Source organism: Lissotriton vulgaris, chromosome 1_2 (assembly GCF_964263255.1).
Source record: "Lissotriton vulgaris chromosome 1_2, aLisVul1.2, whole genome shotgun sequence".
Taxonomy (NCBI): domain Eukaryota; kingdom Metazoa; phylum Chordata; class Amphibia; order Caudata; family Salamandridae; genus Lissotriton; species Lissotriton vulgaris.
The window spans coordinates 52,057,542-52,083,348 of record NC_141686.1 but is presented as its reverse complement, the minus strand read 5'-3'; the positions used below and the strand labels follow the sequence as shown (position 1 = coordinate 52,083,348).

At 43.9% G+C, this 25,807-nt stretch overlaps 1 protein-coding gene across 3 annotated transcripts in view; it reads left to right on the top strand.

Annotated features, from left to right (window-relative positions):
- The window catches only part of CCDC91 (coiled-coil domain containing 91), a 1,919,235-nt gene that overhangs the window by 353,088 nt on the left and 1,540,340 nt on the right, over window positions 1-25,807 (top strand). The window lies entirely within an intron of this gene.

Sequence of the window (25,807 nt, the reverse complement as noted above, 5' to 3'; positions counted from 1 at the left end):
ATTGCGAAAACCCGTTTTCTTAGTGACCACCCATTGCAGGAAAGTACTGAATTTTTCAAAATAAGCACATGATATAGAGCATCCCATTGGCATACACCTATCCATGTAAAATGACCCCTGAAACCCGAATCCCAAAAGACGCTGGTCGTCTGGGTGTACCGGGAGCAACCGGAACGCTGACTCGATATCTGATTTCGCCATCAACGCCCCGGGCCCCAGGCGATTCAAGATGGCTACTGCCTCATCAAACGATGCGTATCGCACCGAACAAACTTCCGGATCGATTGCATCGTTCACCGAAAGACCATGCGGAGCAGACAAATTATGGATCAAACGAAACTCACCTGGGTCCTTCTTGGGGACTACCCCTAACGGAGAACAGACAAAATCCGGTACCGGGGGTACACTAAACGGGCCGGCGACCCGTCCCCGGCTAACCTCTTTCTGAATTTTCTCATGCACTACAGATGTATGTTGTAAAACGGACAGTTGGTTTTTGCACGTCCCTACACCCTGAAAGTCCCCCACCGGGATGCGGAAACCATGTGTAAAACCGTTCCGCAGCACCCCGGCAGAAGTACGATCCGGGTATTCGCTGAGCCAGGGAATCATTGCCAAGGTATCAATCGGGGTTGGTAGAGGCGCCCCTCGGACTATCTTAGACCTGTTTGGCGCCACCCTTCCCCCCATTCTCACTCGTTCTGGCTCTGCACGATGACTCGGGATGGGATGACCCACAAGTACTACATTCGTGTTTGAATTTACAAGTTCCCGGAGGCCTAGTACATTTCCCTTTGTTGAAATTAAAACAGAAACCCTTTTTCCCTGTACTGCCTGCGGGTCTCGAATAATCGTCGGTGCTCGTACTTGCTCGAAAGGGCGTCCCCACATTTTGGCGGGAGTAATCAACAACATTGCTCCCAACCAATGGCATTTTTAACATTCCAAATTCCTTCATTTTATCCCATGTCACAGAATCGTAACAATCCCAAGTCAAACTCTTGTTATGCTCCTTTTCTTTCCTGAACAGATTGTCATAACAGAACCAATGGTTACCTTGATACGCTGTCGAGTAACCCATAATTCGTGATTGATAAATGGGAAATTCGGGAAGCAACTCGGGCCTACGTTCCCCTAAGATCGATGTAAAAATACCCCATGCATTGCCCCAGTTGCCAATGTTCTCATTTACCTTAAAGGCGGCCATTTTTGCGCGCCAAACACTTGGATGCATTAAGTCCTTCTGACTCTTGACATGCTCTACCTCATAATGATCGACAAGCAGGGAGAATATATTCACGTATTCCCCCGCCCAAATCTTTTCTTTTATTGCTAAAGGAACATGCTGCCCCAATCTTTCTCTACGAGAGGGTGCTGACTCGTCCCTTGCGATCGGCAATGGCCGCTTACCTGAACCGGATGCTGTTTCTGCCACTTGTGGCTTTTCTATCACTGCTACCGGTGCGGTCACCTTGGCTGCTTCTTTCTCCTTACGCAGCTTGCTTATCAGCGCCTGTGCCTCGGCAGTCGTGGCGCCCCCAGTACTATCGCCCAACCATGCTGCTAGCTGTGCTGCCAGCTCGGGGGGCATATCCTCGTTGGTTGTCGGGGTGATGACAACGGGGATTGGATTCCCCTCCATCGGTAGCGGGGTCGGCACCTCGAGCGGGGCAGAGGGAGCCGGGACATCGCCCCCGGCTGGAACCCTTCTCGGCCTCTTAGGTCTCCCTCCAGCCGGTGGTTGGCCCGATCCCTCCTCCCCGTCTCGCTCCGCCAGCCGCCTCTTTATGTCGGACATATCCTTACAAAGGGCCCGAACCATCTGCTCAGTCGTCATTCTCTTTGCTCCTTTCTTGGGCATCTCTCCGACGAAGTATCTAGAAGACAAAGAAAAAGATCAAAACGCTCAAAATTGGCTCTTCGTTCTGTCCCGAGCTCACGTGTAGCGAGGAGGTGCAGCTTCGGAGCACAAGAACAAGAGGACGTCTTCTGGTCTTGCGTCTCTTTTTATCCGTCTTCAGGGCGGGCGTAAACCCGCCCCTGCCCGCCCCGGGGGCGGGGCTGGCTACGTCGGTGTCTAGGCCAGCCCACTCTAGGGCGGGAAAAAGCGCGCCCCGGCTACGCCGCTTCGGGCATACCAGCCGAGACGCGCCTCCCGCCCAAAAATGGCTTCCCGGGGGGATCGAGGCACTCCGCCATACGTGCGGGGGGACCGAGTGGTCGCCCCTTTCCATAAGTGCTTCACTTTTAGTACAATAAATACATTAGTAGATAGTGCTCAAACCTTTATTATTTTTAAACAATATATTTATTCTATTAACATCTCATAATTGAACACACATTCCAATAGAAGTTCATCAGATATGTCATACAGATCAATTCCCTTGTTAGCAGTTTCTGAATTAATTTGTTCTAAACTTTCAAAATAATTTAATACTTCCAGAAGTTCTCCATCCAAGCTTTCCTCTACGAAATCACACATCATGTCTCCAGCACTAATTTCCCCTTCTTCACTCTCATTGCCCGTGACAGATACAATTAGTTCTTCAATTATACTCAAGGAAATATCCGAAATGTCCTCAGTAAGAGGCTGTTCTCTTTCCATAATATTTCCTTTGTTCTCGCTCCTTGTATAAAAATATAAACAGTTAATGTTATCACTTTTCGTAATATATAATACAAAACTGTTTTCACCTATTTTGGCCTCTTAAAAATACTATATAAATACTATTATCTAATAACATTCCATCAGTAGTGTTTTAGTCCTTTGCAAAGTTATATAAATATAATTACTTATAAGGATATCCTGTTCTTAGCTTTTCTTAAATTTTGAAACAAGTCACTCCTTATGACTATAGGAAAAGGCTCAGGATGTTATAGTAAAATACACGATAAAAAGATGTAGAATATGTCTATTCACCTTACCCATTCCAAAATACTAAATATGTTTTACTAAAGTGCAAAATATACTATTCATTGTCCAGAATAACACTGTGTATCTGTGTATATTTAGACATCATTATCACACTAGTTTGTGAATACTTCATGTGTTTACTCTATCTCTATTCCTCATTTATAACTTAGTCTAACCCTACTAATTACCTACCCCTTCGACTTTCGAACTAGCCTCCCCTCTAGTATTTATCTGCAACCTTGTAGCTTGCGGTTCTTTATTTTTCTCACTGCCTATAACCTATAATTACCGAACATTCATTAACCTAGCCCTCTCAGTTTATTGTCTAATTTTTATACTATTAATTTCCTTGTGTTCTTCTACTAACCTTTCTTTATGCAGTTGCTTGTTATCTATTCTATCAATCCTCGAATATCTTGTGTTTTTCACTAATGTTTCTTCTTAATTCAAAAGTCTGTCTAGTATTCCTTACTCAATGTGTTCTTTTCCCTTAAGACCTTGCTTAAAACGAATGTTATCGTTTCTTGTTTTAAGTTATAGAAAATACATTGACTGAATACATTCACTATTGTCTATAATGTCAGGTAAGTTTACTTTCTCACTAACTTGTCATACAACGTTCTTTAACTCTCTCAGAAATATTTGCACTTTCTCTTCAGGAATGTCTAAGGAGCAATTGAAAACGAGTCTGAACTCCGGAACGTCTTCGGTGAAGTGCGAACTCGTTAGTGAGGCGCGCGCTCACTAATGTGGTAAATGACTAAATCGCTACCGCGTCTTTCAGCCGCGGCCCATTGAGGGAGTTGCGGTGGGGCAGGCGGGGCGGGCGAAGGGCAGGGTGGGGGGTGATAAACAACGGAATCTGGATGATTGCAGGTAAGTAAACAATTAAATTAATAAAACGAATTTCGTTCTGTGCCCTGCATCAAAGGCTCAACAAAGGCCATCAAAGATTTTGACCTTGGGGATCATTGTAAATCCCCCTAAGCAGTCCTATGGGATCAGGAAGTCCTATAGCAAATAGCAAACTTTTCAGATCAAACTACACACTCAATCTACACACATATACAAATAAATAAAAAATCACATTTATTCCCACATTAAATTAAAAAAGAAACACACTTTTATATTGCTTGAACTTTTGCACCCTTTCCAACTGACAAAACTTTCAACCCTTCCCTTATCCCACAATCTGCCAGTTACCATAGAAACACTTCAGAGAACACCTAACTCAGCACACAGGTGAAAATTTCATCATACATTGTTGCAAATTAAAACAGCAAGTATGCTTGACTTGAGAATATACCAGCTTATCTTATGTAAAGTTCTGTTCAATCAGTTTTTCTTAACCAATTAAAAGAAGGCTTTTAAAAATCAGAAACATGCACCCTAGTTTTTTGTAAAATGTTGTCAAACAACCAATCATTTCTTCTCTTTTTTCAAAACTGCATGTTGTCCACTATTTTCGAAAAATTTTACTTTTCAAACTGCCATTTCATTTACAGAGACCATCAGAGTACATCCAGACCTCTCTTAAAAATGCTTACAGTGTGGATCGTGGGACACAGCTATATTTTCTGGAGTCAAAGGTACGCACAACAGAAAAGAATTCACAAAGACCTACGTTTACCAAATGTAGACATTAAATGGATTGGACAGAGAGGATTAAAGTGGCATCAATTGATGCAATTGGTAAAATCCTTTTTACATCTCCAACACCCTGACCTCATAATTGTGCACTGTGGTGGCAATGACCTTGGCACTTTGACTGGGGTAGGTCTGGAAATGCTTATGAAGGACACCTTTAGAGAATTGATGGCACTTTTCCCCCAAACTGCCTTTGTCTATTCTAATATATGCCAAAGGCAGAAATGGAACTGGTCCAACCACTATTGTCAACAGATTGAAAAAGCTAGGAAACATGTGAATAAATCTGTTTCTGCCTTTCTCCGAGACTATCGAATGGGGTCCATCCACCACAACAATCTGCGTTTCAATATGCATGACATCTATAGGAGAGATGGTGTACATTTTACAGATGAGGGGAACAGAGTCTTCCTCATAAACTTAAGACTCTGCATTAGTACTTATTTGTAGGTACTAAAATATCCCAATAAACACAAGGGCTCTTTTTAGAGCCACACAACACATAAAGAAATACACTTCATAAATAGCTAAAATTATTTTTATTTTTCTTGCTTACGTACGCTTACTGGACGAGTTCCAATATTCCAGCTGCACGTCGTCCATACGTGCTTGGTACACGTACGATAAATCTACCATATAAAACAATAACCTTTATCACTAATTTTCTATAATTCCCGAGGACCCCATCTCCTGGGGCTCAAATCTAACGTTGCGGACCGTGGAAACAGCCCGAAGGCCTCCACGATCCCAGCCGGCTCCCCACTTCCTGCGGGAGCCGGCATTGCTATTTCTCACAGAGAGCAGCTTACATTCTAATTTCAAACATGATTTCAACAGTTTCTTATTTATAAAATAATATAGTACTGCACGCTAAAGCAGATAAGTCAGCACAATTATGATAGAATACAAAATAGAAAAAAATATATATACTTCTACACTCAACAAATGCGTAAGCAGAGTACACAGTTTAATTTAAAAGCACCCTACCACAGCTAGTTTTTGAAACGCATTGTACAATAAAATGTGTCACAAAATAGGCTACATACATGCTGACTCTATAACGTCACATAGAAAAAAAAGGCCGCTCTTACGCTACTAGGAAAACACAACAAAAGTACAAGTCCCAAACTTCCATTGTAGTGATTTCTTAGTTGCAGGTCTAGTTGTCAGATCGATACACACACTCCCTCATGGCTGGTATACACCCACACCACACCCATCCAGCGCATTCGTCACTACACGTGACCCTGTCTATAAAAAAGACGGAGCGCACGTGTTGTACGCCATTTTTGAGTTGTTCCAAAAGCACCGAACAAGGGGCCCACAACTACATGCGTGGCCTCTTTGGTCACGGAGTTAGTAGTGCCCGAAGCACTGAGCGGGTCAAGAACCTGCGATGATGATGATGGAAGCACAAGTATGTCATTAGCCATAGAGATATCAAGACTCAGCACCATATATGAGACTTCTTTGTTGGAGATCGTGACTACATCATGAAGAAACTGTTGTTTCCCCAAAAGGTAAGCAGTGACACTTGAGTACGCATCAGGAGTGAAAGGGTTGTTGCTGACTACATACAAAAATGCGACGTAATATTTTAGACGAACACACTCATATATAATGTATTAATTTACATGTATAATTTTTTCGCAATAGCACTAACGTTTTTATAATCGCTGAAATGTCCGGAATATATTCACAATACAAACAGGGACATTTTATCAAGAACCGGTGTTAAAATTATCGCAGTTTTATCGGAAGAAAACTGCCGATAAAAGGGCGATAATCGGCTTGATAATGCGCTCTTGTTAATTCCCTTAGAAGCCCATGTTAACACCAGAACATGGGCTTCTATGGGAATTAACAAGGGCGAATTATCAAGCCCATTATTGCTGTTTTATCAGCAGTTTCTTGCCGATAAAACGGCAATAATTTGATCACCTGTCCTTGATAATATGCCACCTGGTATGTACAAATATTACAATTAACTTCTATAAAACCTCGATTATCTAACTCCAAATATATATAGCAACAATTATCAATCATAACTTCTTTCTTTTAATTCCTTTTAGATGCACAACTTCACTATGGATCATGTAACAATGACGACTGCAATAGCACAAGGTTGACATACCTTCCGGCGCCCACACACAGTCACAGTCTTTTAAAGACATTTTGCTTGTTAATGAAGCTTTGATGATCCCCCCTCCGCTTACAGCCCCTGCAGCTCCACTCTTCGTTTTTTTTTAACTTAAGCCCCCCCTGAAACTTTTGACTGTGGTTGCGCCTCTGGCTTCACGTACACCCCCCCTGTCGTGTGTGTGTGTCTCCCACGTTTTAAAGACCTTTTTTCTCTTTCTCTTTTTTACTCTCTCACATTGTTTCTCTTCCTTTTTTTATTAGTTTTCGACGATACTATCTCCACTCTGCTGTATACAACCTTATCTGAATTCAAGTAGTTAACTATCTTGATTACAGTGAATACTTCTTCCACACATACAGCACCATCTTTCAATCACCCAATGGCACTAGGTGACAAAGAATTGAGGGCCATATCATCAAGCAATGGTAATACATTATCGCCGCTTTTATCGTCTGGAAACTGCAGATAAAGCAGAGATAATGGGCTTGATATTATGTCCTTGTGAATTCCTATAGAAGCCCAGGTTCTTGTGTTAACCGGGGCTGCTATGGGAATTCACAAGGGCATATCACCAAGCCCATTATCGCCATTTATCAACAGTTTCCTCCCGATAACAGAGGCGATAATGTATCGCCCTTGCTTGATAATATGGCCCTTTCTCTCCGAAACAACAACAAATTATTTGTAAAAGTAAAGACTAGGTAGTCTGCAGCAGCTTCACAGTGTAGAAATGTATAATTACCACCGACAAGTGACAACAGATAGGTTACAACAGTCTGACAAACAGATCTACAAGCTTATTACGCCACTTTTCTGTCACTTTTAACATGGGGAAAGTGACGCAAGGAGCTTGTAAATCTGCGTCTGACTTTTCAAGAAAAACTCTCAACTCCAAACTCTGCGACTCAATGGGCTGCAACAGTACGGAATATTAAGAACCCACATTAAAATTCACTCTTGACAGTAGTTTCGCAAGTCAGTTTACGATGATTAATCAAAATGTCCTTTTGTTTCCTTCACCAAACATCCTTCAGAAGCAATCCCGGCCTATCGAGCAGCAGCAATGGAATTCTCTGCAATGTATTGAATATACTTTGAAGTATAGAAGAAGAGTTCAAGTCAAGTTGTGAAGTCCGATGGCCGCACTGTTTATACAAGGTAAGCACAGCAGCCTACATATACAATGCCTTCATAGCAATTCATTAGAAAGAAGTCGGCATATTTACAATCCCGTTGTGCCACTTTTGCGTCAGTAACGCAGTAAGCACTTCCATATAGACACCATTTGAACGAGGCACTATAACAACTGAAATGTACCAGGCACACTGCACTCTGTAGTGTTAACTTTATTTTGTGAAAGGAGAGAATGCGTAGTATGCAGCAACTTCTCTCTGTAAAACTTATAATTACCTCCGAGCAGTGACAACAGATAGGTTACAACAGTCTGACAAACAGATCTAAAAGCTTATTACGCCACTTTTGAGTCACTTTTAACATGGGTAAAGTGACGCAAGGAGCTTGTAAATCTACCTCTCACTTTTCAAGAAAAAATCTCAACTCCAGACTCTGCGAGACAGTTTTAATGTTCTTTTCTCTCTCTTTCTCTCTGCTTATAACCTATAATTACCGAACATTCATTAACCTAGCCCTCTCAGTTTATTGTCTAATTTTTATACTATTAATCTCCTTGTGTTCTTCTACTAACCTTTCTTTATGCAGTTGCTTGTTATCTATTCTATGACGCAAGGAGCTTGTAAATCTACCTCTCACTTTTCAAGAAAAAATCTCAACTCCAGACTCTGCGAGACAGTTTTAATGTTCTTTTCTCTCTCTTTCTCTCTCTCACTCTCTGTGACATAATTTCTCCTTCTCTCTTAAACTTATAGACACTACTGTCTACTTGCACATGTAGAAGAACAGCCCAACTCAAGTTGTGAATTCAACTGGCCGAAGTGTTTGGCCGCAGTGTTTATACAACGGTAAGCACAGAGGCCTAGATCTACAAAGCCTTCATTGCAAACCATTAGAAATAAATCTGCATCTTTACAATCCCGTTGTGCCACTTTTGCGTCAGTAACACAGTTGGCGCTTTCATATAGATACCACTTCAACACGCCACTGTAATAAGTGAAATGTACCAGGCACACTGCACTCGTAAAACCGTAGTTTTACCTTTATTTCTGAAAGCAGAGAATGCGTAGTGTGCAGCAGCTTCTCTGTCTAAAATGAATAATTTCCTCTGAGCAGTGACAACAGATAGGTTACAACTGTCTGACTAACAGATCTACAAACGTATTACCCCACTTTTCTGTCACTTTTAACATGGGGAAAGTGACGCAAGGAGCTTGTAAATCTACGTCTGACTTTTCAAGAAAAAATGTCAACTCCAGACTCTGCGAGACAGTTTTAATGTTGTTTTCTCTCTTTCACTCTCAGTGACATCATTTCTCTTTCTCTCTTAAACTTATAGACACTGCTGTCTGCTTGGACGTGTAGAAGAATTGTTCAAAAGAAGTTGTGAATTCAACTGGCCGAAGTGTTTGGCCGCAGTGTTTATACAACAGTAAGTACAGAGGCCTAGATCTACAAAGCCTTCATTGCAATGCATTACAAATATGTGCGCATCTTTACAATCCTGTTTTGCCACTTTTCTGTCAGTAACGCAGTAGGCACTTCCATATAGACACTACTTAAAGGCGGCATTATAACAGAAGTGAATTGTACCAAGCATACTGCACACGTAAAACCGTAGAGTTACCTTGACTTGTAATGCTTCAGCTCATTTACTCACATCTACATAATTCGAAACTCTAATTTTCTTTTTTGTTTTGCAGATTACCAATCGGACATTTTTTGGAGTCCATTTCACAATTTGTTTATAATATTTTTTTTTTAAGTTATTTTTCTAGTTGCTTCTAATAGTTGTAATTAAGTTTCGCTTACAGTTATTGTTTTAATAAAAGTTTTTAAAAAAAACTATATACTTCTTTTATTTTGGTGGGGGGTGGGGGAATGACGGTCCACGATAAAAATAATGTTGAAATACTATAGTAAGATGTTCAAGACTAGGATTGAAAACTACTGAGTTATATTTCCTCTGGATTGACTACAATTTACAAAAGAAAACAAAATAATACGAAACAATGTGTACCACATTTACAAACCTCATGCCACATTTTTCTGTGCAAAACTTACCCCACTACAAAATTAAATGTGTGGACCTCAATCACGCCCCTCAAACCACGGAAACAATCACCCCACAAAGATTTCTATATTGTACGAGGGGCTGCGTGGCCCTCCCCCTACTGCCCTGGAGTCCACGACGCCCAGACCCGGTTGCTGCAGTATCCTGGGGGGGGAACAGCCATTACAATGCGGTCATAAGCACGCGTGATCGTCACCACGAAGCCATTGGCACACATATAGCTTTACCACGCATGCCTTTACCACGCATGCTTTTAAAACTACTATGCATTTACCACGCATGATAAACACATAATCTTAAGAATGTCTTTGTGTTGACGGACACACGTTGTAATGGCTGTGGCTTACGTCCTTCAAATTAGTTTTTATGTATACATGTGACGAAGTCTGATAACATCAGAGGCCAAGGACAAACACGTGGTGTCTGTGGCAGGAAATCTCATCGATCACAGAGAAAATAGGAGGACGGTAAAATGAAAGTAACAGATATAATAAAAATAACGGGGAAAAACTACTAAAATGGCGGTGGACGGAGTTCGTAATCAACATTTGGCGCCTCAGCACTAAGTTTCAAATAAATATAGATAAAGTATGATTATTAATATATTACAAAAGTACAGCAGCGGATGACACACACGACCCAGAAAAAAAAAGTGGCAAATTTAATACCTGTATTAAAGAAAGGTTTGCTTGTTGAACTTGAAGAAAAAGAAAAAAGTGGGCTTCGAAATGGGGAGAGAGCTCAAAACATATTTTTTTTAAAAAGCCCCGAGGGGTGCCGCTCCCAGAGACTGCGGGAAGTAGAACCGTAACCCCCCCCCTGCATACTTCAATATAAAACCAGACGAGTGGTGTTTCCCCAGTGCTCGGGGCACCTAACAAGCCCCCCATTATGGAAAGAAAATGCCCCCGTAATTTCTCCCCCCCCCCCCCCCGGGATGTAATGAATTAAACTGACTTCTAGTGTTTTTTCACCTTTTCCAGCGCGTACGAGTACTGCACTAGTACCCAGCGATTTTTTTTTTTTTTTTTTTTTTTTTTTTTTTTATGAAAAAAAAAAAAATTGAGCTTAAAGATTCATGTACCACCCCCTGAGCAAGCCTATAGGGTCAGAATGTTTCTAGCCTGCCCCCTTCCCTTATTTCTCAACTTTGTTTTACTGTTTTCTAGTGACTCGGTTCTACCGAGGCATAAGATGGCCGCCAACACTTCCTGGTTTCGAGTGTTGACAGACACTTGACAGCCAATCAGCATGCAGCTTGCGCTCGTAATTGAGCACGGACCCAGTACGTTGAGTGCATGATTTAATTTATTTCCATTGACACCATGCACCGCCATGACGCGTTTCGGCCTCCAGAGAGAGGCCTTGATCATATATATATCTATATATATCCAGCAAACTCCTTCACGAGAAGAGAGCAGAGGCCGCAACAAGGTAATATATATCTTTCGTTTTTGTAATGGTTATACTATATTGCTTAGTTTAAATGTAATGCACATGTTAACGAAATCAAATAGCAAGTTGATCGTAGATCAGTATTTTGATATGGATTCCTGATGCAAAAAAGGTGGAGGCTGAATTATGCTGCTGCAATCCCCCTCCCAGATGGCCAAGATAGCCATCACAATCTCACGTGAATTGTATCTCCTGAGACCAACTCAAAACCAATCTTAAGTCTTGTGTTTTCCAGATTTTTCATCTCATCATAGAACCTACACTGATTGTCTTTAAATTCTATGTCACTTTTTTTTTTTCAGTCCCCTTCCAAGTTGTTCATCTCTCCCTAATTATAGGCACTTGTAGTAGGCCTGGGCGGTAAATTGCGTTCGCGGAATTTGCGGAATCTGGGTACTTTCGTGTTCCGCGCAGAACGCGAAATTTCCCAAAATTCTGCGTTCCGTGACTTCGCAGCATTTTTTGCTTGTTTGCGTTCTCAAAAATGCGAGTTTGCGCAATATTTCTCCCCGAGCACGCAAACAGCAATTGCAAACAGGAAAAAAGCATCGCGAACAAGCAATTCCGCGTGTTTGAGGAGATTCTTCACCGTTTCGCGGAGATTTGCGTAACGCGATTACGCAAATTCCGCCCACCCGTAACTTGTACCCCTTGAAAATGAAAAACAAACACATCACACAGATGGCCATAACTGTGAGGGGTCTCAGTGTAACACCTAAGCTCCCACTACGCAAATTCCTAAACCACCTGCCCACTACAGTAAATCTATTTCCAATTGTTTCCCATGTACCCCCCTCCTACGAACTACTGTAACATTGTTCTTTTTCTTGTGTTTTTCCTGTGCTCTTGTAACGGATGTAATTTGTAACTTGTAACGCAACGATCCTCATGTAAAGCGCTCTGATACCTCCGGGTCTACCCAGCGCTATATAAAACTCCTCAAATAAAAAAAATATATAAAGTACCTGTAGCTTCCAACTCTTATAAGGGATATAGGTGCAACATTGTTGAATCTTTCACATCTTACAGACGCCGCCCTCCTTCGGGTAAAGGATGTCTAATGCAAAAGGGTTCTGCATAACCATAGACCTGATAGCTAGCATCTCAGTGTTAATGGCTAACAGTGACTTTCTAATCTTGAGATTATTCAGGCGCACCCCAATAGACTGAATTCTTGCACCAGATATGTTATGTTATGGATATTTGTAGAGCGCATGGCTACCCGAAGGCGCCCCAGAACTTGCCGAAAGAGAGGCAGGTCACGACAGCTTAATAGGTGGGGTTGCGGATAAACCAAGTTTTCATAAGTTTATGGAAGGGAAGGAGATTTGGTTCTGATTGTAGGTGGAGGGGGAGAGTATTCCAGAGCTTTGCGGAAGTAACGCAGAAGGACCGACCACCACTTCTCATCCTCTTAAGTTTGGGGACCGCAGCTATGTAGAGACTGGATGATCAAAGGTGTCTATTACGGTGGTAAGTGGAAACAATGGCTTGGAGGATGGAGGAGGCCTTTCTTCTAGAAAGATTTGTGGGCAATACATAGAGACTTGAATTTTATTCTGTCCGCAACCGGGAGCCAGTGCAGGGTTTTTAGAGCAGGTCTTGCGGAGTTGCTGTTGTGGATCATAAAAAGCATCCGTGCTGCACAATTCTGGATGACTTGCAGTTTATTTGTGGAAGCCCTAGAAGTTTCTGGATACAAAGCATTTCTGTAGTCAAGGCGGGAAAGGATTAAAGCCTGGAACATGATTCTTCTTGCTGAAAAAGGATGGAGCAGAAGAACTTTACAGAACATTCGCAGGATGCCATAGCAGGATGCGGCTAGTTTGATGATCAAAAGTAAGTGGCTGATCTAACCACATGCCTAGACTTTTTATCTGATTTTTGGGTGTGAGTGTGGAGCCAAGAGGGCTTGGCCATGCTAAGAAGATGCCAGAAATGGGTGAGTTGCCCAGCATCACGAGCTCCGTTTTATCTCAGTTTAGTTTGGGAAAGGAGAATTCCATACATTTGGCGACTCTCTCCAGGCTGGGACCTAGACTGGTCGAGGTGGATCCTGGATGGTTTAGGGCCACCACTAGTTGGGTGTCATTGGTGTATGTAGGGGAGGACAATCTGTGGACTCATGTAGACATTGAACAACGTTAGGCTAAGGGATGAACCCTGAGGGATGCTGCAGCCAAGTGGGATTTGATCTCACAAGTTATCTCCTTCAAAGACTTGAAAGCTCCTCTCCTTGAGGAAGGACTGTAGCCAGGTGATGACACTACCTGCTAGATCAACATTCCTCAATCTGCGGATCAGGATGACCTAGTTAACAGTGCCGAAAGCGGCTCTGAGGTCCAAAAAGATAATGGCTGCCGATCCTCCTTTGTTTAGGATCATTATGGCCTTTTCAACCACTTTGAGTAATGCGGTTTCAGCCCAGTGTTCGGGGCGAAATCAAGTTTGCGACGGGTAAAGAATGTTATTAGATTTGATAAAGGCACAGATAGCTGAGATAACATGATTTTCTAGCATTTTGCGGATCCCGGGGAGGAGGGAGATAGGGCGATAATTTCCAAGTGTATCGAGGTCAAGACTGGATATTTTCAGCAACACCCTCACCATGGCATGTTTCCAGGGTGGGGCTACTCGTCCGGTTGAAATAGAGGAGTTTATCAGCTTCAGCAAGACTGGGAAGATTGAATCTCCGACCTTCCTTAAAAATTGGGGAGGTGCTGGGTCATTGGGGGCGCCAGATTTGACTGAAGCACATATATTCACTAGTGTGTCCAAGTTCATCAAGGGAATTTCCCTGAGAAAGTGCTCACCGGACACGGAGTACTCCGTAAGCTTCTGATTAATGGATGGGACAAGGGGGGAGGAATTGTAGATATCCTTGATCTTATTGGAGAAGAACTCTGCAAGTTCGTCACAGCGTGCGTTTGAGCTGTCAGATGGAAAATCCCTGAGTGTTAGTTTTAGGAGGTGCTTGGCGATCTTAAAAATTTCACGTGCGGCGTCTGAGGCAAAGATGATTCTTTCCTTATAGTATAACGCTTGTACCTCCTTCACTTTGGATTGGTAAATTTTAATAGAGTCCCTATAGATCTGTTTGCTTGTTGTATCTTAATTTCTTCTCGATTTCCTCACAGGTTTTTTGCAGATTTGTTTGTACTCATGCAGTGTAGAGGGGTACCATGGAGAGGGGTTGTTCCTGTTTTTTGTGTGGATATGTTTCCTAGGTAACACTAGGTCAAGGGAGGAATTAATCCACTGGTTAAATTGGTCATTCGCAACCGTGGGGCAGGGATCTAGGGTAGGTATGTAGTTTATCAGAGCTGCATTCCAGGAGTCCAACAGGAGGTTGGACCAGGGTCGTTTCCAGCTACTAGTCGTCCCAGTATTGAGTGGGGGTTTTGATAGATCCCAAGAAAATGGGACTAGGAAGTGGTCAGACCATGGTGCTGGGACTGGGTCTCTGACAGAAAGTTTATTGCAGTTGGGGAAAACGGGATATAGGAAATGCCCTTTTTTGTGAGTGGGGCTCAGTAACATTTTGCTTTATCTGAAGAACCAACGGATTTTGGGTTAGTTCGGTCACTACTGGATCTGAGGGGTCATTGAAATGCAAATTCAGATCCCCCAGTACAGTAAAATTAGAAGGGGAGCTTGCCAAGTTGGCAACAACTTCTGGCAGAGTTTTAATCAGTTGTCCATGGGGTCCGTGAGGGCGATATATAAGGATACCTGAGAAGGTATGAGTTGAAGAAAGTGAGATGGATTAGGAGAAGTTCTCACCGTCAGGAATGATAATGCGGCATTTAAAACCTTCTTTTAGGAGAATGGCAGTGCCTCCTCCCCTCCCCGGTTCCTGATCTTTTCACCGGATATAGTAACCTGGTAGGAGACATTAGACTAGGTCAGGTTCTGACTCAGCATTGAGCCACGTATCCATGAGGAATAGCACGTCAGAGCATTCCTCTTGAAGCAAGATAGAAATTAGTGTGACGAGTTTGGAATAGGATCTGCAGTTTATAGACAGCATTTTGTAGACTGAGGAGGCAGGGACCCGGTGGGATTTAGGTGGAGGAGGTAAAGTATAAGAACATTGAGGACAACTCGAAATGTCCGTAAATGGACACATGGAGTGAAGGCAGTTCTTATTAGGAGATATCCTTAATCTCCTGAGTAGCTCTTGGGAATATAAGTGGTGGTGAGGATTGAAACCGGCAAGTGGGACGGTGACCCATGGCCGGACGTGGACGTGCGCAGACGGGCTTGCCTTTGGCGCTCCGCTGGTGCACCCACTGGGTGCATCCGCTGTGCCCGCTGGACACATCCGCAGTGCCCGCTGGACACATCCGCTACACGTCGGCACCATCGGCTAAGTTTATACTCGGAAGCCAAATGGGAGTTGGCAGGAGACTAGAGGGTCTCACCTCCAAAATGGCCGCCGTATAGTGGCCCAAGGGTAGTGGGAAAACCCACTTCCTCCCTCCACTCAAACAGCAGCCTAGCGGCTGCGGTGGGCCGGGCAGCGGAGCGATAGGGGACCCCTGAAGGAGATGAGCCAGTTAAAGTGCATGCGGCAGAAAACAGACAAGTAGAATTTATAAAAATATAAAAGTTACCACAGATAGTGTTAAAAAAACAAGATAAAACAGGTTTGAGCAGGTTTAAAATCGGAATGGGTTTCACCAGCAGCGCTGTGTGCACTGCCTTCTCTAAGCTTATTCTGAGAGATATAGCTCTCGCTGTTTCTGAAGTACTACTAGTACTGTTTTGGCCTAGTATATGATCCACACACACCAACCTTGGGGCAATGTCAAATATGCTTGTTCCCCACAAACATAATAAACTCTGGGAATAATAGGGTACCTTCCTCCCAGAAATTGATCCCAATTTCCTCCATATACAAAGATGAGCTCACAATTGCTCCTCCACTTTAATTGAGTATGAACACCAGCTTTTCCTCTAATCACATATAGCTTTGCCTTGTGTCGCATATCTACAGTTAACGAGGGCAAAACCCCTGACTTCTGATGCTCTTATTCTTCCTTAGCCCTTTTATTTTTGTGCTTTTGATCTTTACCCGTCCTCCACCTTTCATCCATCGCCCTTCTCCGGTCTTCCCCCAAATTTAAAACTTCTTCTCAACCTCAGTTAGGTACCAGGTCAGATTGTACCTATGGGCATTAGCGGTATCTAACTTCGCAATGGTAGTGTCCATTTTCAGAGCATTTGGATGGGGATTCAAATGTTTAAACTTAGAAATCTCAGAAAGAACTAAATCATAATTTGAAAAATAATACTGGAAGTGCCCTTATCCATATAAAAGACAAAGCATAGGTGAGGGGAATGTGGTGATACACTGCTGAAAAAGACAACTGTGTGCAGACATAACAGTCCTTAGCCTCCATGGTATCAATATATTCATGAAACAACTTAAAATAATAATTTGAAGTAAAATCTCCCTTTGATGAATCTACATGCAATGTCTTAAAATCAAAGGTGCGTAAACTACTATCAGTGGGAACAGAAATACTAAGAGTAGGTAGGGTAAGGTCTAGTTGGTGTGGAAGGGTTGGGCGAATATAATCCTAAAGGCAGAACATTCCTGCAACAATAGCCACTAACATCAGCTACTATAAACCTACGTGTACTATGGTCACTAGTTTCCATGACTTCACTAAAATCAGACCGTCGGTAGAAAAGTCTACGTGAGTGCTCTCTAACCCTTCTTCTTCTAAAATGACAGCCTTGCCTTCCTTCTACAACCTCGGGCCTAGGGAATCTTCCTAATTCTTTTGAGCATAAGTTCATTAGATTCTTTCAGTTGAAAGACCATAATGTCTGTGTCTAATATGGTCTTTCAACTGAACTTTGAGGTAAAATAAGTTCAAAACTAGGCTCCACAACATATGTAGACTCACGGCGGTGCACCGTATACCTCACTTTTATTGCCCAAATCACAAAACAACCCGTCGCTGTCATCTGTCACAAAATATTTCCACTCAGGGATTGAATACCTCCGACAAGGCTCTCTGGCTGTCTTTGATCTCCTGACTGCAGACTGTTCATCTTTACTGCCACTTATATCAGAAATGTCAATACCCTCTGGGACAATATGTGGTATACGTTCCACAGGCAAATTTGGTTTCTCCCCCTCTTGCCTACTCTGCGATCGTCTCCAGCTCCAGTGCGGCTGATTACACCACTAGGTCCTTTGTCTGGATCGATGTCGGCTTCCACCTGCACTCTAAGCCAAGACTCTCTTTCCATCTTGACTTGAATGAATGAAGCAATACTTGTATAGCGCTATCTACCCGGAGGCCTCGTAGCGCTTATGACAGAAACTCAATTAGCAAGGGCTCAGGGCAGGTCAACAGAATGTAGTATACAAGTGTGTTTTTAAAGTTTTCCTAAAGGAGAGATGGTTTGAAGTTTCCCGCAGAGGCAGAGGAAGAATGTTCCATAGCTTTGCCGCAGTGTGTGAGAAGGAGCGGCCACCCCATCGAGCCTTCTTGACTCTGATGGGAGTAGCCAACTGGGAGGAGCTGGACCGAAGAGAACGAGATGGAGCATAGGGAGTGACCAGGGACTGAAGAATTGCAGGGCCAGTGCGATGGAAGGCCTTGTGTAAAATACACATGGCCTTAAATTGTATTCTTCCAGCTATAGGAAGCCAGTGAAGTTCCCTCAAAGCATTCCTCGCTGACTGCCAACGGGGAAGGTTGTAGAGTAAACGGGCTGCACTGTTTTGGGCGACTTGGAGCCTATGGATGGTATAGGCAGGAGCTCCCATATAGAGGACATTCCCGTAATCCAGGCGAGATAGTATAAGGGCCTGGATCAGGATCCTCCTTGCCTGAAATGGGAGCAGAGGGAGCACCCTCCGTAGCATCCTCATCAACCCAAAACAGGTAGCCGCCGTCTTCGTAGCTTGTACCGAAAAGTTCAGGTCGGTATCAAGCCAAATCCCTAGGCTTTTTATTTGAGGTTTGGGCGTAGGGGGTGGGCCTAGACATGGGGGCCAGGAGGATGCAAAGCCCGAGGGGGAGGAATTGCCCAGCAAGATGACGTCTGTCTTCTCCCCGTTGAGTTTTAAACATGAGGATTGCATCCATCTGGAAACCGCCTCCAGACAGGAGCCTAAGGTGCTGGACGATCCCTCCTGGTGGTCTAAGGAGACCACCAGTTGGGTGTCGTCTGCGTAGGTGACAATGCGCACACCAAAGGGATGGACTATCCTGTCTAGGGGCTCCATGTAGACATTAAACAGAGTGGGGCTCAGGGAGGAGCCCTGAGGAACCCCACATCTGAGAGGGTGTTTAGGGGATGTCACCTCGCCCTCGAAGACCTGAAAGAAGCGGTCAGCCAGGAAGGATGTCAGCCATTCTAAGGCTGCGCCCGACACACCCATGTCCGCCAGGCGTTGTAAGAGCGTGACATGGTTGACTGTGTCGAACGCAGCACTTAGATCTAATAAGATAATGGCGACCTTTCCACCCTGGTCCAACACAGTTCTAGCTTCCTCCGTTACCGCTAGGAGAGCGGTTTCGGTTCCATGTCGAGGGCGGAACCCTGTTTGGGAGGCACGCAGGAGCCCTTTTGATTCCAAATGGCTCATCAAGATGTTGTTCACGTGCCTCTCCAGTAGTTTACTCAGCCAAGGGAGCAAAGAGATAGGGCGATAGTTCGCCAGGTTGTCCTGGTCCAGGTTGGGCTTCTTCAACAGAGCCTTCACCATTGCGCACTTCCATGACAGGGGTACAGATTTTGTGGTGATGGAGGTGTTGAGGACGTCCAGTATAACCGGGCGGATTATGTCCACTACCTTCAGAAGGGTCTGGGGGGATGCTGAGTCACTGGGTGAACCAGAGGTAATTTGAGAAATAAGTCTGTCCAAAGTAGGCATATCTAAAAGAGGAATGGTATTTAGCTGGCAAGGAGTAGCAGTGGACAGGAAAGTAGGGGAAAAGGGGTCCGGGGTGCTATCGGCTTCTCCAAAAGAACAGTATATAGTCTGAATCTTTTGGGAGAAAAAGTTCGCCAAGTTGATGCAGCGATCCTGGGCACCCTCCACGGAGGGGCATTCAGTTGGGGGAGAGATAAGGGTTTTTACGATTTTAAAGATTTCCCTTGGGGCATTAGCGGCAGCCTCGATTTTGCTGCCGTAATAGGAGGCTTGTGCTGTTTTTTGCTCCAGTTTATAGAGCCTGATGGCCGCTCTATAACTAGCCTTCTTGTCTTGGGAGTAATCTTGTCTCCAGGCTCTTTCATATTTCCGACAGAGTTGTTTCCTAGATTTAAGGTTAGGAGTGAACCAAGGAGCAGGTCTCAGTCTTTTAGTGGCATTGGTAACTCGCACAGGGAGGACCATGTCCAGAGAGGAAGAGATCCAGCTGTCGAAATTATTGGCTGCGATATTGGCATTCAGGGCTTTTCTCGGGGGGTCTCTGGCCAGTGCAGTTTCCCATTCAGAGAGGGGGAGTGAAGACCACTTCCTACCTCGCTGTTTAGCAAGATGACAAGTGGGGATGGGAGAATATGTATGCCAGATAAAAGGAACCAAAAAGTGGTCGGTCCATGGTAACGGAATCGGGGTTAGCACTGTAAGATCGTCACTGTTGCTATAAATGTGATCCAGAAGATGGCCTCTATTGTGGGTTATATGAAATCCTTTTTGATGAAGATCCAGTGCTGAAAGGTTAGAGCGGAGCGTATTGGCTGCTGTATTGTGAGGGTCATCAAGATGCAGATTAAGGTCCCCCAGTAGAGTGAAGTTGGGTGAAGACAGCACAATGCTAGCAGCAAGATCAGTTATTTGAGCGATGGAGTTTTTTAAAGCACCAGGAGGGCGATAGGCTAATATTCCTGAAAAGGTAGTAGTAGGGGAGAATTCTAACGAAAAATGAACACTTTCGCAGGTAGGTGAGGTGGTAGGGGTAATACGGCATTTATAATTGTCTCGATAGACAATAGCCAGTCCCCCGCTCCTCCCAGTCTGACGATCCAGCCTCTTGAGTGTAAAGCCCTGGGGAATGGCCCACCCAATCGCTGGATCGTTGTCTAAGTGAAGCCAAGTTTCCGTTAGGAAAAGTGCGTGGGGGTTGAGCTCTTCAATCATTGTGTGTAATTCCGTGTGGTGTTTACATACGGACCTGCAATTAAGGAGATACAATCTCCATTCCAGAGCTGGAGAAGGATGTGGAATACCTATATTTAGGATAGAGGGATTCCAATTACAGTTCCTACAAAGATAATTGATATCAGACGGATGAAACAAATGGGCACAATGAGAGCGTAAGGGAGGGCGTAAGGCAAGCAATGAGGAGACATCATGAGTGTAGGAGGGGAGAGTCATGGCAAACCAGTCTACCTGCCGGTCCGCCGGAGCGACAGGACGCGGACTGGCGCAGACTGGCTTCTCTCTGGCGCCTCTCCGGCGCGTCTACGGCGCTACCGCTGCGCGTCACCGCTGCGCGAGTAAATGAGAGCTAAGTAGGTTAGGCGGAGTGGGAGACTAGCGCATCAACCCACCAAATATGGCCGCCTCCGATGGAGCAACCAGGAAGTTGTGCCGCTTGCCTCCCTCCACAAACAAACAGCACAGGTAGCTGCGGTGGACCGGGGAGTGAGCGAGCACAGCAAGTAAGTAAATTACACAAGTACAGTTTAAAAGTCAGTACACACTAAAAATCGCTTTTCTAATCAAGCTAAAATAATGGCTAGCAGGAATACAAGAAGAAAAACGCTTGTAGCAGTCCTACTTGCTACCAAGCGCCAGCGCTACTAGAATCTCAGTCAATTCTCGAGCGCGCTTGTAACCGGCCCTTTTGTGATCAGGGCGGAGTGGGAGACTAGCGCGTCAACCCACCAAATATGGCCGCCTCCGATGGAGCAACCAGGAAGTTGTGCCGCTTGCCTCCCTCCACAAACAAACAGCACAGGTAGCTGCCGACATAACAAGTCCTCCCTCGGGCCAAGGGTGTGCTGCTGCAGATTTTTGGACTGCCACTGAACTTTGAGGCTCCTGCTTACTCTCTGTGGTCCACTTGATTAATTCTTGGTGCTCCCCATTTCTTGTCTGTACTTCAGTAAGATGCCTGTCACATCATCAAGGTGACACTCCACTTTCTGAGTATCAGCAGCATACAACCAATTGGGGAGACCCTCACATTTAATGACAGTGTTTGTTATTAGGATAATTTGGAAGCTCCCTCCAACATGGTTCCAGACACTTTCTCTGCAGTTCTTTCTAGGCCCTGCCAGTTTGTTGATTGTATGGGTAAGGCGAGGTACTATAGTTTCTGTTCTTCAAGGTGAGGATATTCTAGGCAGGGCCTGGCCATCATTCTATCTCTGATAGTGCTTCAGGAAATCTCCTGACAGTCTTGTGCAGAGATCTTGTGCTTCAATTTTGTCACGTTTTCGATGCCCCTGCTTGGAGCCTTCCCCATTGCAGTGTCTGAAGAGCACCAGTTGAAACAGAATCAACACACACTGGTTCAGAAGCCTTTGATAGTGAGCCAATAACTGTCTGGAAAATTTGTAGGATAACTAACAGAATATCAGAAATAAAAATATTGTGAGGACAGAATATCGTGTCACAAATATCGAGGACTAAAATATTGAGAAGATAAGTGCATATAGGTAAGTATGGATTTACTATTCTTATCTCCACATCTACATACCATGAAGATATATAGAATATGGTTCAGCTCTCTATATATGGTATATCAATCAGGTCCAAGTTTAAAGTGAAAGTAACAAGAAAATGTAGGCAAACTTAGAAGTCCTGTTGCAGTCACATGAAGATCCATTGTGAAATATAAAATGGTAGTCTTTTTTTCCATGAACTTCTTCACAATTAGTTAAAACATGATACAATTTTTATTGTAGCCAAAGATATGTATATATTGTCAAAGTGCATATATGTGGAGTTATCCAACACAAACGTTTCCCCAACGAAAGAGCCAGCACACAAGTGAGTTCTGTATCAGGAAATCATTTACTGGAGGCTGCTGAAATGACGGGTGGAACTAATCACAGCTCAAATTAAAACAAAAGCCTGACGCGTTTCGTGCGTGATGCACTTTCTAGAAGGCAATGTTCAAAAGGCAGCACCGCCACAGGTGCAACTTGATTTTTTTATCTGAAATCCAGCCCCTAGTGGGCGTGGTGAGACCGCACGGCCTCCTGGACTCTGTAGTTGCACATAGTATTGCTACAGTGAGCTGGCGCTCTGTCTCTGTAATAAATAACTGAATCCATCCCCAGTGTGTTGCTGTGTTGTTTCAATTCCTTCATATAGCTCGTGGCTACCTCCAGACTCCAACACTTGTCCCCAGATTGCACATGCCAGGTGGCATATACAGGGACTGCTTCGCAGCGGGGCTCTTTCACGGCCAGGACCAGCTGTATTTAATCCAACACAAAAGTTTCCTCAACGAAAGAGCCAGCACACAAGTGAGTTCTGTATCAAGAAATCATTTACTGGAGGCTGCTGAAATGACGGGTGAAACTAATCACGGCTCAAATTAAAACAAAAGCCTGACGCGTTTCGTGCGCAAAGCACTTTCTCAAGGCAATGTTCAAAAGGTCAGCACCGCCACAGGTGCAACTTGATTTTTTTATCTGAAATCCAGCCCCAGTGGGCGTGGCCAACCGCACAGCCTCCTGGACTCTGTAGTTGCACATAGTATTGCTACAATGAGCTGGCGCGCTGTCTCTGTTATGAAAAACTGAATCCATCCCCAGTGGGTTGCTGTGTTATTTCACTTCCTTCACACAGCTCGTGGCTACCTCCAGACTCCAACAATTGTCCCCAGATTGCACATGCCAGGTGGCATACACAGGGACTGCTCTGGAGTTATTTAAAGTAAAACTTTGTTTATCTATAGAAACTTACCCTCACAAAAGTTTTGACCTCGATATTCTTGACGTGATAATTTGTCCACACAAATATTTTTCCCAATATTTTGTCTGAACACCGAATGTGTACAAAAGTTGGATCCAAACCACTGACTTTTTTCCAGTCTTAAGTTCTTTTTGGATAAGTAAGCGAGCTTTTCAGCGCTTAAACAGAGTTGCTGTGCAAGTACCACAGTCATGCCTAGGAGTCTGCTGAGGGCTCAAAAGACTGGTGTTTCCCATATGACCGAGAGTAAAGTCTCATTGCTGCTGTAGCGGGAGGCTCTGAATGGCCCATAGACCAGCTGCTGAACTTCACCACAACAGATGACTCTGCCTGGAGGCCGCAAATGCTGAATCTGAGCCCCCTGTTTGCAAATGGGTAGGAAAGCACCACCGTACTGATCTCATCCCAGGAAAACTGAGTCGAAGCTACGCTGCCATCACGGCCACCCACAGGAGAAGAACTGTAGCCATGACGGCATGAGTGTGAAACACATTCATCATACTGCTACAGCTACACTAATAATCAAGAGGCGAACACATGCCTTAACCAGCACCTGGGATAAGAGACAAATGTATGCAGATGAGTCTGTCATGCGAGCTTGAAACTTATGCCAGAGGGCGTACAAGACATTGAACTGAGTTCCATATGACCTCACGGAGAATTTGAGCCTGTCTGCATCCGTACCTGATCACGAGAGGAGCCAGTACCCTCGCCTTTCCCTGACAGAGAAAAAGGTCTGGTCACACTATTCATTCCCATTCAAATGGATGCAGATAAAACAATGACATTAAGTTGGATAGTAATTGAGGTCTATTATTAAGTGTAAAACAACTATTTGATTTGTATTGTGTGCTCTATGAATAGTAAATACTAGTACAATTATACAGCTGCATAATCATTTGCATGTTGAAGATTGTAGACACACAATCCTAACCATAGTGGGGAGAAAAGACGCCACTGCTTGGATCGATTAACTCCGTGCTTAATTTGTAAATGAAGTGCCGGGCCCAAAGTTTTGCTCAGAAGCCCACTGCTGGTGCTATTGAATGTTGGCGTGCTAAATGCCAAGGCTGCATGATCATTATTCCTCCTTTTGCATCCATGCCAGACTCTTCCTGACCCTTCATCTCACTCTTACAGGTTCATGCTTTCTCTCTTTGTTACACCTTATTTCCCCTTGTGTATTTTCTCTCTCTTGTTCTAGATCAAAGTATTTCCCAAAAATGCATGGCGGATGGTCCCACCTGCAACCACCTGCCAAAAATAAGCACCAAATGTACTGCTGGGCACAATTTGGTTTACAACAGTGTATTACATAGTCACCGAATTGTGTAGTATGGAGTTCTTTAGTGAGATTGAAAATACTTTCTTCTCACATAAAGATGAGCACTGAGCTAGTTGTGGCTGTTAGTTGTTGAAATCTGAGCAGTTGTTTCATACACTACGTCCCAGGGAGAGCCATGGTAGGAAGGGCCCTAGGAGACCAGTGCGAGAGAACCTCTGGCATTGGTCTAAAACCGGTCCCAGGATGCTTATTGCCGGTCTAGGGAGGGCCTGGCTTGGCAGTTCGGGCTGGACTGTTCCCATAAGAAACAGGCAGCCCGATTCATCATTGTGACGTTTGGCGAATCTGAAATAGCGATTAATAAGGAATCTCTATTCCAGACTCGCAAAACGGGATTCATGTAGGAATCGCAATATTTTTTGTGATTCCTACAGGTTCCTTATTTGCGATTAGCTAATTGCTAATCGCAAATAAGGAATGACTCCCTATTCATTCCTATGGGCCTACAGGCCCATAGGAATGAATGGGTAGTCATTCCTTATTTGCGATTGCAAGGGCCATAGGAATGAATAGGGAGTCATTCCTTATTTGCGATTAGCAATTAGCTAATCGCAAATGAGATTGCGATTGGCAGTTCGGGCTGGACTGTTCCCATAAGAAACAGGCAGCCCGATTCATCATTGTGAAGTTTGGCGAATCTGAAATAGCGATTAATAAGGAATCTCTATTCCAGACTCGCAAAACGGGATTCATGTAGGAATCGCAATATTTTTTGTGATTCCTACAGGTTCCTTATTTGCGATTAGCTAATTGCTAATCGCAAATAAGGAATGACTCCCTATTCATTCCTATGGGCCTACAGGCGATTGCAAGGGCCATAGGAATGAATGGGGAGTCATTCCTTATTTGCGATTAGCAATTAGCTAATCGCAAATGAGATTGCGATTTCAAGGGTGCAGGGGTGTCCAAAGGACACCCTATAACACCCCTGAAATGTAAATTCACACAGATGTTACACACACACATGTCCAAAGGACATGTGTGTGTGTAACATGCAACTTAGAAAAATGCATTAAATGCATTTTTCTAAGTTTTTGCTATTTACCATGAGGTTTGACTTTGTGGTAAATAGCGGTTCTAAATTGCGAATTCGCAATTTTTAAATGTTTCAAGAATAGCATTTAAGGAATCTCTAATAGAGATTCCTTAAATGCTATTCCTCGCAAATTTGCGAGTTCTTAAATAGCGAA